Raw genomic sequence first — 15,721 nt, 5'->3', positions numbered from 1 at the left:
GAGAAAAGGGGGAGCGCACATTTTCGGGAGGGCGTGTCCTTTTCAAAAATGCAAAAGGCGTTGCTTTGTTGCCGGCCGTTTTCGCCGGTGTGTTAAACACACTTTAGAAAGAAGTGTCCCCAGACTATCAGAAGGCGGAGATCTCTGATTGTCTGGTGGCGAGACTACCAAATGATGTACAGATTTTTAAGCACTCTATTAAGTCAAATGCTTTGAAAAATTGCGCACTAAGCCATCATGTTCTCACATTTCGACCTCGTCACATATCGATGTTTTGGTCATGGACTTTACACGTCCACATATGACGTGCAAGGTACCCTAAGTGCATTGGTTGTTGACGTTCTGGGGCACCATGTCAAATTCTCTTCTGTCAAGATACACCTCCATTTTTACAGGAAATTTAAAGTTTACATGCAGTCTCTTTCAAAATAAACGCACTACGTCAGTAAAACACCATGATTTGACTTTTTTTTTTTTACTTTAGCACCAAAAACACATGGTTAGCTTTAGGCAACAAACACACGTGGTTAGGTTTATGAACAAAGAACAGGGTTTGGCTTTAGAATCGTACGGGATGCGAACACCACTCCCTCGGGTGAAAGTCCACCACCACTCGGACTTTTGCCACCTTAACTTTCATCCTTGTCCTGCCGTGTTTCCCCCTGATGCCACCGGGCACTGTTAAACTATAATGGCAACCGGCCACATATCATGCCGATGTTAAAGGACACCTATTTTCGGTGGTTTCTGGCGCCTCAAGTCACTGCCCAAGACCTGGATTTCGACAACTTCAGAATGAGACCATGCTCTCTAAGCTGTCATAAATGGGGAGCATACCCCCAACCCCCCTATACTCAAGCTGAGCTCTGAATGTTTAAAACATCTTGCTCCGCCCTGTCACACCCCAGGTATCAATAAGCTGCTTACAGTCAAGAAAGAAAGATGTGATTTAATGACATTCAGTAGGTGAAATAAATTCAAAAACAGGTAGTACTCGAGTGCCATAATGTCATGTAGCATTGTAAAACATCTGACAGTTCCCACTGGCTGCTCTCACTTTATAGCATGAGGTAATAAATTGGACCGCAATAACTTCACACTTTGGATTATGTCCAAGTAAGTAGGGGAGTTTTTGAATGGCAGTGCTTCTGTTCACAAGTCATTGCACATTTTGGTTATGCTTGGAAAACATTAAACCAAGGTCTGCGGTCTGTCTGTCTCCGTCTGCATCATGCTTTCCCATCCATTCTTCCCAATAGTCCAGATTGCCTAACATAATACCTGACTGACTGGATAGCTAGCTATACAGCCCGGGAGGGCCTTGGCCTGAGTGGCTGGCTGATTTACAAGCGTTCTGGGTGGCTGGCTCAACACAGACAAATCCTGAATCCCCTACTGGGCTTGCTGGGCTTACTGGGCGGACCGGCTCCTCATCTTCCTACAGTGCAGAAAGACAAAGGTTGGTCTGTTCCTCTGGGATCCAGCAGGCAGCGACTGCCACTTCCCCTGACCGGGAGAGGCAGACAGAGAGAAGGGGGAGAAAGTGAGATAGATGAAGAAATTGATGTTTTGAGAGGAAAGGGAGAGGACACAGAAAGATAAAGAGCTGAACAGAAAAGACAGAGGGAGGTTTTTAACAACTGAGGGCTGAGAGGAAACTGAAAGACACGGAGGATTATAAAAAATTAGAGGAGGGAAAGAGCTCAGTGTAGAGAACAGGTCTGCAGGTCAGGCACTGCTTATTAGCTGTATATAGTCCAATATGGTTCTGGTGTAATGACCCACAATCAATCAAAATATTGCTTTCTATTGCCCTTTTCACAAAGTATTTGCCTCACAGCCTTCTGAGCAGTCACGACAGGAACAATCCACTCTAAATGTTAACAACACGATCAACAATCTCCATGGTTGTTTCTTTTTTTCACAGTGGCCGTGGCATTTTGCTGCAGCTCGCCTGCGAAACAAGACACCTCTCCCTCCTCCATCTTCCCTCCTTTCATCTCTCCCTCTGCTCTGTCCATCTCTTCAGTGCCTACAATGGCTCCTCACCTCTCTCCTCTTGGCCTCCAGCCTCATCCATCTGCCCCGGCAAATAGCTGCTGTCGTTTAAAAACCAGCTGGGATCATTTGGATTCCCCCGGACTCATTTTTCAGATTTCTACCTTGTTACAATGCCTCACACTTCATTCAATTCTCTTTTGAGAACATAGCAGACAGTATGTTACAGCTTATTTCTTATGATTTCAGGCAAATACACACAATTTGTCAAGGATTGTGAGCCCCAGGAAAAAGGAAATTTTGTGTTGCAAACAGTTTTGAGTCCAAGTTCAAAGGAAGTCACAAGTACATTAGCTAATAGGGGAGAGCGGGGTCAGTTGAGACAGGAAGACATTCTGGACGGTGCCTTTTTAGCAAGTTAGAAAGCAACTATGCCGAGGCTAGCCTCCTTTCAGCCCCCCAAAAAATACTAATGAAGCTCTAGCGAAAGTTCAGTCAGGAAGACGATACTTTTCATGCTCAGGCTCACTTACTATCTCAAGGTATCATTGTCTGGGTAGGTCAATTGAGTCATCAGCTGATTCACAATCAACTAATAGCACAGTGACACACCTTCTCTGCCAGCCTATCATCTTACTGCTCCTCATTTTAAATATGGCTCCTTCTCTGCCGTAGTTCTTTCTCGCTGCCATCGTGCGCGCCCTCCACCTCCCCATCACCACCCAGTCTTTACGGATTCATCAGCCTCAGCAGTCAGCAGCCTCAGAGTCATCAGCCACCACCACTACCATCAGTGTCTGGACTCCATGGGGGGATTTATCCTGCTGCTGCTCAGATGTCCCTCGATCACAAAGTATCTTCCTCTGGTGTCCAAGCACCAATGACCTCTGTTAAATCTTACTCAGCACAAATCATCTGTTAATCTGTACACTCATATCCTGTATTAAATATGATCTTTACTTCATTTTCCTGTCTCTCCTGATTGAAATGTTTGCTGTGGCCTACATGACCCTCCTACACATTTCTGAATTGTTTGTTTAAGAAATGTCAAATACTTGATGAAAACATAGAACTTTCCAAGGAATAGACAGTTTGTTTAGCTTAGCATAAAAAAGAGACAGCGAGCCTGGCCCCGTCAACAAGTTGTTAGTTTTACACCTTGGTTTTTGTAATAAACAAACAAGATATTCTCAAAGTTCCGAACCGTTGCTGCTACATGACTATGGCATGGGGGGAAATTTCACTTCCAGTGCCACTTGTAGCAGTGCAGAGAAATACTCTATAAAATGGCAAATTAAAATTGTTTTCTTCACAACATCAATGTGCCACTATGCCAAAGAGCTGCTATGTGACTGGTTGTACAACTAACAAGAACAAAAATCCAAGTCTCAGTTTCATGTCATACCAGTTGAGGAATTGAAAAGACAAAAAGGGTCAGCGGCCATCAAGAAGGCTCACCTAAATGCCGATGGAAGTATAATCAGACACCGGTCACACCTATGTCTGCTCTACCCATTAGTCATATATTTAGAGATGCACAATAATATCGGCACATCATCAGCTCAATATCAGCTTTAAAATGAACAATCAGAATCGGCCAATATGCTTTTTCTTATTTCACACAATGAACAAATATTATATTGAAAAGTATTGTATTTCATGTCTCCATCTGCTGGTGGGCCATCACGATAAAAGTATGCATGCATTATATGATGTTAATTCCACTACAGGAGAGACTTGATGATCACTAAAATTAGGTAGAGAAAAAAGTGATTAAAGCAACATCAGAACTGGTTATCTGTCAGATGAGTTGTAATATATCAGCATATCGGATATCAGCAAAAGATCCATCATTGTGCATCTCTACATGTAATGGTGATACTCCGACCTGGCGTTTGGTCTTGCATTTTGGCAGTCATTGTAGTCTCAGGGTCGGCCAGTTTAAAGTACTTTAACTTACTCATACTTTATTTGTTTTTTAAGATAGGGTGAAGGTAGTGGTATCATGTACAACTGGTTCAGCCTGCTACCAGCTCAGCTAACCCACTGCTGGCTGTGTCATCAGTTTCAGTGGACAGGCATGAGGGTGGTATCAATCTTCTCATTTAACTCCTGTCAAGACAGTGAGTAAACGCTGTTCCCAAAATGTCAAACTATTGCTTTAAGGGAGGGAGGAACGCGGGCTGTGAAGGTGAAACTTTTCTCTAAGCGCTGGTCTCATTTTGAGTTTCTGAAAGGTGACATTTTGGGTGATATGTTTTCACTCAGCAACGGCGACACTCCTCTTCCCCTCCTCTTCCCCTCCTCTTCCCCTCCTCCGCTGCTCTACCCCTCCATTTCTTGTGTCCCTGCTCACGATTCAGCCTGCTTCCTTCCTTCTTTTCCTCAAACTCAAAAAAATCTGCCTCATCAAACTGTGGATTTTACTGAAAACGTTGCCTCTTGCTGAGTTATTGCATGTTCCCGTGCATCTCTTTTATGTGGTTTCTAATGAATGCGAGCCTCATAAAAGGGTCTTACGGTAAAGTTTGTCTGTGGTACTCAAGAGTGACCTTACACTGCTTAATGGCATTTTTATCATCTGTGCCATCACTATATGTTCCTATAGGGATTCCCAGTCTGTCTGTGGTACTCACTACAGTGTCTGTGATTTGTGTCTTTTAAGTCTTACATGGCTAATCAGTTTTTTAAATCCCATACGGCATGGCAGGATATTACTGTAAACTCCTGTACCAGGCTATTCTGGTGTGTTTATGTTATATATTTCCTTCCTTCTTCCTGCTATTTTTACATATTTAGGCTTCTCTCGTGGACTATGAGGATTTACTACGCCTTGTTTTTCATGAGGGATCATTCCCATCTCATTCCTCTCTTCTTCACAACCATGATGCCAACAGCTGGGAGAGTAGACCACATCTGGCATGCAGCTGGCCACCATAGAAAGACAGACAGAGCGTTGGGACTGAGAGGAGAGTGGGAGAAAAGAGGAGAGCAGAGGAGCAGTGAAGGGCGATGGTGCGATAAGAAAATCTATATGAGGTATATTAAAGGTTGTTGAGTGCGGCAGAACCAAAGCGAGGGACCGGAGGAGAAGCAGAAGGTACAAAACACACAATGAAACAAGGAGCAGAGTAAAAGAACAGACGAATGACACCTGCAATTTGAGAAAACAGAGATATAGAGAAGATGAGAGTGGTAACAGACTGATGGAAGGATAGCAAGATAGGAAAAGGGGCAGCACCCAGGAGGGTTGGACCGATGGAGGCAGAGAGAGGAAAGGAGTACAGTCATGTGGAGTCAGATGCTCCTAATCAGCTGCGTTGCTGTCAGAGCGCCTCGCCATAGCAACCATGAGTCATAGCACCGGTAAACAGACAGAATGTTTTATAAACCGAAAGCCTCGCTGGCTCATTCGCTGTGGCATCACTCTACGTTTTACAAGCATACTGTAGCAGGAGGAGAGCCCCAAACTGATCAGCACAGAATATAACACATGCTGCTCACAGGAGGTCCCTCAACCAGTCATTTTTACAGCTGGATTACAGTCAACTTTACAAGAACAACCTGTAGGAGTCTGTGAGGCAGAAAAACAAAGGATTCCTTGTTTTACCCTGGCATCAGTGATGGATTTAAGCAGGGGGAGTCAATTCTCCGAAAGCAACTGTCACCAAAACTGAAGAAAAGAAACTACTAGTGAACTTCACATTTCCTGGGACAAAGCAGTGACTGATGTCCGGCAATAGAGTTTTATTTGGTCAGCGTGCTCCCCTGAGGTGATTTTGTTGTTGGAAGATGTTGCTTCCAAATGGATTCTCTCAGTTTCTTTGTTTCATCTTTGCTCTCTATCACAAACTGCATGATCACATTAGGGCCACACGCTGACGCCCCTGACTGAAGACCGTAATTTACTGTAGTGACCAAAGACCTGCTGAAAATCACTATAAAGTTAATGCATTTATAAAACTGTGACAACACACTGCTGCAACGACACATCAAGAGCACTATGTTCCTTTAATCCTTTTTATCAGCCAATAATAACTTTATCCTTTTACCAGGATTTATAGCTCTGGAACAACAGCTGAGCAAAGTAGCTGCTGCCATATAAGTAACAATAGAGGACTTTAGTATTAAATTATTAAATAACTGTTAGCTCAGTGTATCAATTTATTGGGCATTAAACAGTAGCTTGACGAAAGCAATATATAATGTGATAAATCAGGGCTTATGGAGAGAATCAAATAATATCACAGTATTTCTGACCAAATATCTCAATATCTCAATATATATATAGATCAATAATGTAGGGTGGACAAAGGGTCAGGAAAGAGGATATAATGACTATGTGGGTAAAGGCAATCAGTAGAGCAGCTAGAACAGTCTGGTAAGTTCAGAAAGTCACATCAGTTTACTTTAATGCAGCCTTTAAAATCAGGAAAAGACAACAGGATATTATAATAATACTGATACATACTGATAATAAGATTAAGAGCTTTTAAAATATCCAACAATTGAGCATAGTGTTACTTCAGGCAGGACATGATGTCAAGCTCAGCTCACATCCCGGCTACATCAGCTGATCTCAAACAGCCCAGTCAACTGATGGAGCAGCTGACTGATGGGAGGGAGTCAGCTGATAGATCACATGATTCCTTTCTATGCAACCAGTTGGTGAACCTCATTCAGGGCGCCCTATTTAAACTGCTCTGGCCTGCCTACTGTTGCTGCTTCCTCTGTAAGCCGCTTTGCAACCTCCCTCCATCCCAGCTCCTCCTTTTTATGTTGTATCTGACTTATCAGTGTCATTCCTGTTTGTCATTGATACTGCTCTGTTCTGTTCCCGTGGGGTCTTTGCTGCTGCTCTCCCTGCCTTAGGCTTTCCATGTAAGCGCATGGAAGGGTAGGGAGGTTTGCTCTCTCTGCCTCAGGCTTCCCTCCTTTGCACGTGGAAGGGCAGACGGGTGTGCTCTCTCTGCCTTAGGCTTTCCACATAGGTGCGTGGAAGGGCAGAGAGGTGTGGTCTCTCCGGCTTTCCACGTAGGAAGAGGCTTTCTGCATAGGCCCGAGGAAAGGCAGAGAGGCCCCAGAACAGAGCCATACCACCAAATATAACACTGCAAATTGAAATACAGTTTTCTTTGACTTAAGTGTTCCTCACTGAAATGACATACAGTATATCAGCCAATAATCATTTCTTTATATATGCATGGCACATATAAACAGGTATGGAGAGAACTTGTCTGTTTACAGGTCTTGGGGAGAACTACTGCATATGTGGGAAAAAAGTAAAGCTTTTTGTGGCTCAAGAGGGAGCTGCGCAAAGTCTGATTAATTGCCTCAAGTGCAGTAAGCTAATATCAGCTGATTTATCAGTCTGGACGATTTCTTGGTGGAGCTCTAATAAACACTGCTTAAATTTACATTTCATAAGTATATCTGCAGAATAACGCCTGAGTCACCATCACTTCCCCAGTTCATTCCTCCACCCTGGGTAGACTTTAAAAGCAGGTCTGATCCACAGTTGTGTTCCTCGACCTTTGTTTTGTCCGGCCCTGTCAGGTTGTGCCACATGCACCCCAGAGCATAAGCAGTCACTACTAGTACATGCACACAGACACACACAAAATACATGTGCACCAAAACAAAAGTGAAGGCATGTACCCGCTTTCTGCCATGACTCATTCTTTTTTTCACCTGGAGGTAACTTGTGGCTGCTTTCCCACATAAACTGAAACTTGCCCTCTTTGTCCCTCTCTATCTGGCTCACACACACACATGCACACACACGTGCATACAGAGCTTAATTCCTATATGTGTCCACTATCAGCAGAGAGCTGCTATCAGCTGTCCTCCATCCCTCACTGTCTCTGGGTCTCCGACTGCTTCAGACAGGCCCGTGCAGCTATAGAACACACACCGCACAGATGCACGCCATCAACCATAAAAAAACGCTTAAGTGTTGCCACCCCGCTCCTCCACCCCCACCTCACTCACTGCCACCCCTCTCTTTCTCTCTCCCTATCCACTCTTCACATAGCACAGTGAATAGGCCCCTCTGTGTTCTGGAAGATTTAACTTGGGTTCTGTCTGTCGCTAACAATCTCCCTCCCTTGACGTTACTCTGAAATAGTGCAGCGGAGGAGCCGGCCTTGTATTAAATAGTGTTTTTTTCCACGCCGTAAGACCAAAACTCAGCTGCACTCACACACTATGCAGGCTTTGAATAATAACAGAAGAGTGCGGTGGAAAGTCGTCGTACGTGGGATGTGGGTACTGTAAATAACACAATATTAGAAAATAACAACGCCAACGTTTCTCTGATGCATCACACTGAAGACAGGCCATCTGGGCTCATTTACCTCCATGTATAGATCAGATGGAGAATCCTGACAATGCGATCATGATTTCTTTTAACCCCTGGATAGTTGCAAGCATACTGTTTTTCTAGTATCCTGCCACACTTTCACACAGCTAAACATAATCAGACAGGAGATATGGACTCAGCGCCTTGCTCAAGGACACTTTAATAATGATTATGAGGCCTTACTCATGTATTTCCTTACCTCAATTTCCCAATAGAGGATGCATACTGGCAACTAAGCATATTTCTGAAAAAACTCCATGTTTTTCCTCTCAAATGTTACCAGCGGAGTAACAGAGGGGAGAAATAATTAATTATTGTGTAATTCTTTAATTCTGCCATGAATCTCACACTGAGGCTGTGTTAAGCCTCCTCTGTAGGCAGGCAACACTTCCTCTAGAAATCTTGCAAAGGCAGCACACAAGTGTGTTCACACTGCAGAAGGAGGTACAGAGTAAAATGCATTCTGTATTGGACGTTCACAGTAGGTGTTAGGTGTAATTTGGGACAAACCATGTGAAAACAATTGACAAGCAGCGAGCAAAGCCATCGCTAAAAGCTTGGAAAAAGGATATAGATCAGATCAGGGCCTGAGGGAGGGATGTGGTGTTTCAGAGGCTTGTTTTTTTTTAGCATTGTAGCTTTTCTGCACGCAAGTCCCTCATCGAGCTGTTGCATCTGAGCGTCAACTGCTAAACAGGCTGAAATAGGTCATCACCGAAAAATAAATCAAGGCGCCAATGAGACAAAAAAATGCAACCCTCGCAACCCAAAGTGACGGTTATCAGTTGCGATGAGCACTTCACTCGGAGTTGGAGCTGCTGAGAAAGACCCATTTCCACTTTCCTTGTTATCTGCAGAGAAAAACGTCACTGAAGCAAAGGGATAAACTGCTGATCGCCAGGGAAACAGGCGTGAACACACACGCACACAAGCCAGTAAGCATCCCTCTACACACACGCATGGTCAAACACACAGAATAAAATCCAAACTGCCGCCTTCACACATGAGTGTCCACTAGACAGGCATTCAAATCCAATGCTCCGATCATTTATCAATCCAGATCAACATAATGGGTGGCAATAAGATCGCATCCAATGCACACAAACACACACACACACAGAACAATAGGCCTATGTCTTTACACTGTGAGTATGCCATTAGCGTGTGCAGTAATGGAACTATATGGGGGGAAAGGAGTGGTTGCATTTAACTAGCCTGCAGAAATCAGATAACTCCACTCAGCACATACTGAAGGCACTTAGGCATCAGACAGCAGAGCTGGAAGTGTGTGAGTGAGGGAGTGACTGAGCGGCAGGATGACGTGGACATAAATTTTAGAAGACAAGTACATCTTCTGTGTCGGAGGTTCTGTGCAGACTGACAAGATCACATCCAATGAGGAGAGGAGTTTCTGCCACAAATTAAAGACAGCGACTGGGGAACAAATGGTTTCCAGAGTCCCTGTTGGCTAATTCCCACTTTTTGTGCTCTGCTCTGTTCAGTCCATCTCTCTATTGTTCTTTAACATTGTCACTCACTTTCTTTCTGTCTCTTTCTAATATCCGTTGGATTGTCTTTCTCTGTCCTCCTCCTCAGCACCCTGCTGTCTCTAAAGCACTTCCTCTTTCCACTCATCCCTTTCTGTCTCCACTCTCTTCACCATCTTTAAAGTGCTTTAAATCCCATTATCATATTCTATTTATTTAATTAATCACACTGCCAGAAATAGAATTCTGTAGTCAATTTAAAGGTTTCAGTTGCAGGGTTTAGTTTCATTCATTAACACCCACACACACAAATTAAACCTGCACAGTACTGATGGAACACTGTGAAGCCTCTAAATACTATCATCCAATTTGCAGCATAGCAGTCATCTCTGATAACATACCACAGTGCGGTTGTAAACATAATTTACGGCTTGATTGTAACTTTTTGTGTTTGTTTTCTTTCTCCGTAAAGGCTCAACAACTCGTGTTTTCAAAGAGGAGCTGATTACCAACCAGAAATCCAGTCATAAACCAATAAAACACTTCCTCTTAACTAGACAGGCTCCTGACCTGCAGTCTAATAAAGTGTCCAGAGGTCGGTGTGACTGGTTCTGAGGAAGCGCAGTGTGGCTGCCGGCAGTAGCAGGGCCGGGGCTGGAAGTGGAGCCGCTTGTTTAGCAGACCCACCCTGACCAGCACAAAGGGGGGCAACGCCCTCCTCCGCCACCAGCCAACCCAGACAGCACTGTGATTGGCCAGCTGGATGACCTTTGATCCACGCTGTATTGTGGTCTCAGCTGCGCCAACCCTCCCCCTTGTGTGTGTAAGTGTGTGTGTGTGTGTGGACAACAAAAGACAGCCAAGTCCTAATGCAGCAATCAGAGCAGTGGGAGAGGGGAAATGGTCTGAGGGGAAATGGAGAGTGTGTAAGTGTGTGCATTTATGTGTGTGCACTACTGTTTGGATGGGGGTGGTGTAATTATGTTGTAGTTCTGATGACTGAGTTGCAACACTGATTAGCTACATCAGAACCCATTTATATCGAGCAGCCCCTTGGTTTGGACTTCAAAATCTGGCACCTCTCTCTTCTATCCCCAGCTTGAGACCAAATATAACCTTCCTCTAGGCCTTTCTGAGCCAAACTTAGTCATTTTGGCCCCATTTCTGGACCAAACCTACCCTTCCTCTAGCCTAATTTCCAGACCAAACTTAGCCCTCCTTCAGCCCCAGCTTCAGGGCAATGGCTGCCTTCCTGTAGACCTTGTTCTGGACCAATCTTAGCTTTCATCCAGCCCCAGTTCTGAACCAAACATAGCTCTTTTTGGCTCAGTTCTCCACCATACCTAACCTTCCTCTAGCCACATTTCCAGACCAAACTTAGCCTTCCTTCAGCCCCAGCTCCAGGCCAAATATTGCCTTCCTGTAGGCCCTGTTCTGGACCTATCTTAGCCTTCTTTAGCCCCCCGGTCTGGACCTAACCTAACCCCTCTCTAGCCCCAATTCTGGAGTAAATGCTTTTTAGCCCCAGTTCTGAACCAAACCTAACCTTCCTCTTGCCTCATTTCTAGACCAAACAAAGCCTCAGATCCAAGCTAAATATTGCCTCCCTGTAGGCCCCGTTCTGGACCAATCTTAGCCTTGCTTTAGCCCCTAGGTCTAGACCAAACCTAACCATCCTCTAGCCTCATTTCCAGACCAAACTTAGCCCTCCTTCAGCCCCAGCTCCAGGTCAAATATTGCCTTCCTATAGGCCCTGTTCTGGACCTATAGTTTTCCTCCAGCCCCAGACCAAGATCAACCCAAGCCACTCACTGGCCCCACCTCCGGACCAAACCTAACCTTTCTCTGGACAAGCTAACCCAAACTTTGAACCAGACCTGGCCACTTTTAGCCCCAGGACCAGACTTAGCCTTTCTCTAGCCTCAGCTGTAAAACCAGACCAAACTTAGCCTTGCTTTAGTCTCAATATCCACACCACATCTAGCTCCCTGTAGCCCTAGCCTATATAGCCTAATCTAGCGTATGGTCCAGACCAATTTAACTAACCTAGCTTTTAGCCAAAGCCAAGCCGACCTCTAGCTGCAGCTAAAGACTAAATCTAGCTTCCCATTAGCCCCAGCTATAGACCAAACCTAGCCAACCTCCAGCCTAATCTTAGGCCAAATTTAATGCTTCAGGAAACCCAGTCCTGGGCCAAACCTTGCCCTCCAGCCTGGCCCGGGAGCTGTCTATGCAGGTGGTCTAGGGCTTGTGGGCTGAGACACCCTGAACCCTGCACCTACACTCTTAATACACCCCATGTGACACGCTCTCTCTCTCTCTCTCTCTCTCTCTCTCTCTCTCTCTCTCTCTCTCTCTCTCCCCCTCTGTCTCTGGAGGCAGTGGGTCAGGGTAGACCACCCCCTAACAGCATGACTGGCTGTCTGAGGAATGCCATGTCATGGAACAGATGGAGCTCCACAGACAATAGAGCCGCATGCATTTACTGGGCCTATATACGAAGGCATGTGCCAAGTGTTGTAAATGCATGTGTGCATTATAGCTGCAGTCTCGAACATTTTTCCCCTCCTCTCATGCTCTGTGAGTCTCCCATTTGTGCCAGGGAACAAGAAGTGTGGGAGAAATCACAGGAAGCTGCAGCAGCACTTTTTTTCCTCTCCCCCCCAACACATAATAACAAGCCCTGAAGAACTTTGAGCATGATGCAATCAAGTCCAAAAGACACAATTAACACCACAGCATGATGCAACGGGGGGAGATAGAGAGGATGCTGCAGACAGGTAGAATTATGTGTCTTACATATTCAAACTCAGGGCGCGTGTTTCGGTGGCCATGCTGTCCTGGAGATAATAGGCTACCTGCAAACCTATGAAGCAATAATCACCCAATAATCAACCAGCCAATATCACATTATCTCATTCCCACGCCAATAATGACGCAATAAGGTGCAGTCTTTACAACAATCGGGGTCTAAGCATCATAATAAGCAGCTATAGGCCTGCAAAGTTTAAGCTTTTTATATATGTGGCATCATTAGAATATTCCTATAAGATAATATTCACATTGAGACTATCTGTGTGCTGGTAGTTTTGTGTGTAAGAGCCGATCAGAGTCCTACTAGAATACTTAGTTCCCCTTCGTTATGGATTAGGGATGTAAACCGCTATCAAAGGCTGGAGCTGCCACATTTCATTCATTTCACGCATATGGGCCCAGTGGCGAGATCCATATCCAAAAGCGTTGCAGTTGTATCCAAACATTATGATCACCCCACAACTCACACATCGAGCATTCAGTGTCATCCCCAAGTGGATCGCACACTTCTTAAATTGCGGATTCATTCATTATAAAGACATTATACCGGCTCTCCGAATAACCCTGGGAAGTGTCAGTAAATAGGGATGCCAGATTTGACGGGAATCCAGTGAACTCACCCAAGAGAACGACGGATGATCGGCTCCCCGCTCCTCCTCTGTGTAAATCCAGGACCCCGGACAGAAATATATTACACACAAGAATAATCTGTAATGGGTAATTTCACAAAATCTTCTTCATCCGCACTGTGGAAGCGATGTATGGAGGCGATGTGGAGCCGCAAACCAACCTGGTCGGCGCGTAAACACACATAGGACGTAAAATAAAATAAAATAAAATAAAGGTTTACAACAACGATCTTAAGGAGATTTCGGTGAAATTGGTGTATCTGTAGTACTCTCGGATGCTTTGGTTGTTGACTGTGTACTTACTGGGCTGCTTCCCCCGGCTCCACCCGCTAACCCAGCCTTCCCAGTGCGCCCATTGGCACAGACGGCCGGACATGCAAATCCACTCTTCCCATTGATGTTTTCCAGAGAAGAAAAGCAGGGCTCGGTTACAGTTGCTCCACTGCGCCACCGTGCGGTGTTTTAGCCACTGTGATGATGGAAACTGTCCTGTTTGTGGAGGGTAGTTGCAGCCAGTGAAGTACTCAGATCCTTTACTTTAGTAAAAATAGAAATATCATGGTCTAAAAATACTCCATTACAAGTGGACGTCCTGGATTCAACATTAGGCCTATGCCAAAGTAAAAGTACAGAAGCAGCAGCACACTGTTTGCAAAATGCTGGCCACTTACAGTATCAAAATTAGTCTTTACATCATGCAGAATGCTTTCTTAACCAGTGTTATATCCTCCTGAGACCTGAACTTTTATTGGGTATGCATTTTTAATTTCTCCAAACTATTTGGGCTCAGTAGGACCTGATAAGTAGCCTATAAAACACTAATGAAGTCAAAATGTCTTCAAAGGAGTATTTCCTAATAAACAGCATCTAATTTGTTGCAATATCAAACCATAAACATCATCAGTCATAAATAAACAAGTTTCAGCGATAAAATGTGATCAAGTTTTGGACCGTGTCCACTTTTGTGTCGAGATCGGCTGCAGAACGACTTGGCAGAGATGGCTGCCATCTTGTTTTTACATGGACTAGTGTGTCGTGCCCTTACTACCACTGGATGACACAAAAAAGTGTCCACAAACAAGGACAACAGGTCTAATTTACATAGAATTAAGTACAAGGTCCAAAATGAGATGTCTTCATATGAGGACACAGGGTCTCAGGAGGATGTTATTCAGAATCAGGATCAGAATCAGATTTATGAACAAGTAGGATTTCACTTGCGACGGATTTGCTTTGGTTTTTGGTGCATATGTTAAACATAAATTGAAACATATTAAAAGGAAATTAAAATTAACATATAAGGCAAAGCATTGCAACACTCAAGTACTTTGCACCCCTGATCAAATTTTTGTTCACTATGAGTAGTTAAGTAAGTAGATGAACCGATTTACAAAAGGCATGAAGTTAAAGGTGAAACATTTCTTCAATATTTTAAGCAAGACTACTTTTTAATGTCAATCTCTTACAATTTCAAAATAACAAAAAGGGAAAAGGACCTGAGGCAAAAGTTTGCTCACCCTGCATGGTCAGTACTTAGTAGCGCCCCCTGTGGCAAGTATCACAGCTTCTAAACGCTTTTTGTAACCAGCTAAGAATCTTTCAGTTCTTGTTTTACCCATTCTTCTAAAGTAACTAGTAACTGTCAGTGTCAGATAAATGTAATGGAGTAAGAAGTACAGTATTTCCCACAATGTATTTGAGTGAAGTAGAACGTAGCATAGATACTCAAGTAAAGTACAAGTCCCTCAAAACTGTATGTGCAGTACAGTACTGGAGTAAATGTGCTCAGTTACTTTCTACATCTGCTTCCCACTGGGTGAACAGCACCAGGGGCTCACAGATGAAAGCCAGACATGGCGTGCACCAAAAAATATTTGACAATTTCGACAATCAGACTTCCACATGTGGGTCGCCAATTTCCCATTTCCAAATAGTTCATAAGCACGGGTCAATGTTTCTCCAATCAATTCTGTTTTTTAGATCACAACTTTGGCATGGAAAGAGGTGTATGCCTCTTTCAGGCCTTGTTTTGTGCAAACGCAGTGTTTATAAATGAGACCCCAGGAGGTTAATTAAGGAACCAGTGCCTTGCTCAGGGTGCTTTTATAAATGCATCCTATTTAATAATGCCATACTGGTTATGGTCCATTAAGTGTTCAGCCTTAATATCACTTTACATTGATGGTATAAATATAATGGAGTCATTTCATATCATTTGATATGTTCATATTTGATTTAATTATATAAACTCTCAGTTTTATTTCCCAGTACAAAGACCAAAGGCATTTTAATTTTGAGATTTAGTTTCAAAGCCCTCTACACGCTGTCAAGAATAAAATACCAGTGATTGAATGCTGAATCCATTGCTTTTGTTAGCTTGAAATGAGTCAAATTCAAAGTCTGCTCCACTTAAAAACATGTCTTTTTGTTAC

The 15,721-nt window shown here is 44.0% G+C and overlaps 1 protein-coding gene across 2 annotated transcripts in view; it reads right to left on the bottom strand.

The window, feature by feature from the left end:
* numbl (NUMB like endocytic adaptor protein) overlaps positions 1 to 13,586 on the bottom strand; it is an 83,056-nt gene extending 69,470 nt beyond the window's left edge. For both annotated transcript variants that reach the window (XM_050071342.1, XM_050071351.1), the window contains exon 1: positions 13,281 to 13,586. The gene's annotated coding sequence lies outside the window, so the exon portion shown is untranslated. The remainder of the gene's footprint in view (positions 1 to 13,280) is intronic.
* Positions 13,587 to 15,721: the final 2,135 nt, after the last annotated feature.

The sequence above is a fragment of the Epinephelus moara genome, chromosome 2 (assembly GCF_006386435.1).
Source record: "Epinephelus moara isolate mb chromosome 2, YSFRI_EMoa_1.0, whole genome shotgun sequence".
NCBI lineage: Eukaryota > Metazoa > Chordata > Actinopteri > Perciformes > Serranidae > Epinephelus > Epinephelus moara.
This window is presented reverse-complemented; position numbering and strand designations above follow the sequence as displayed.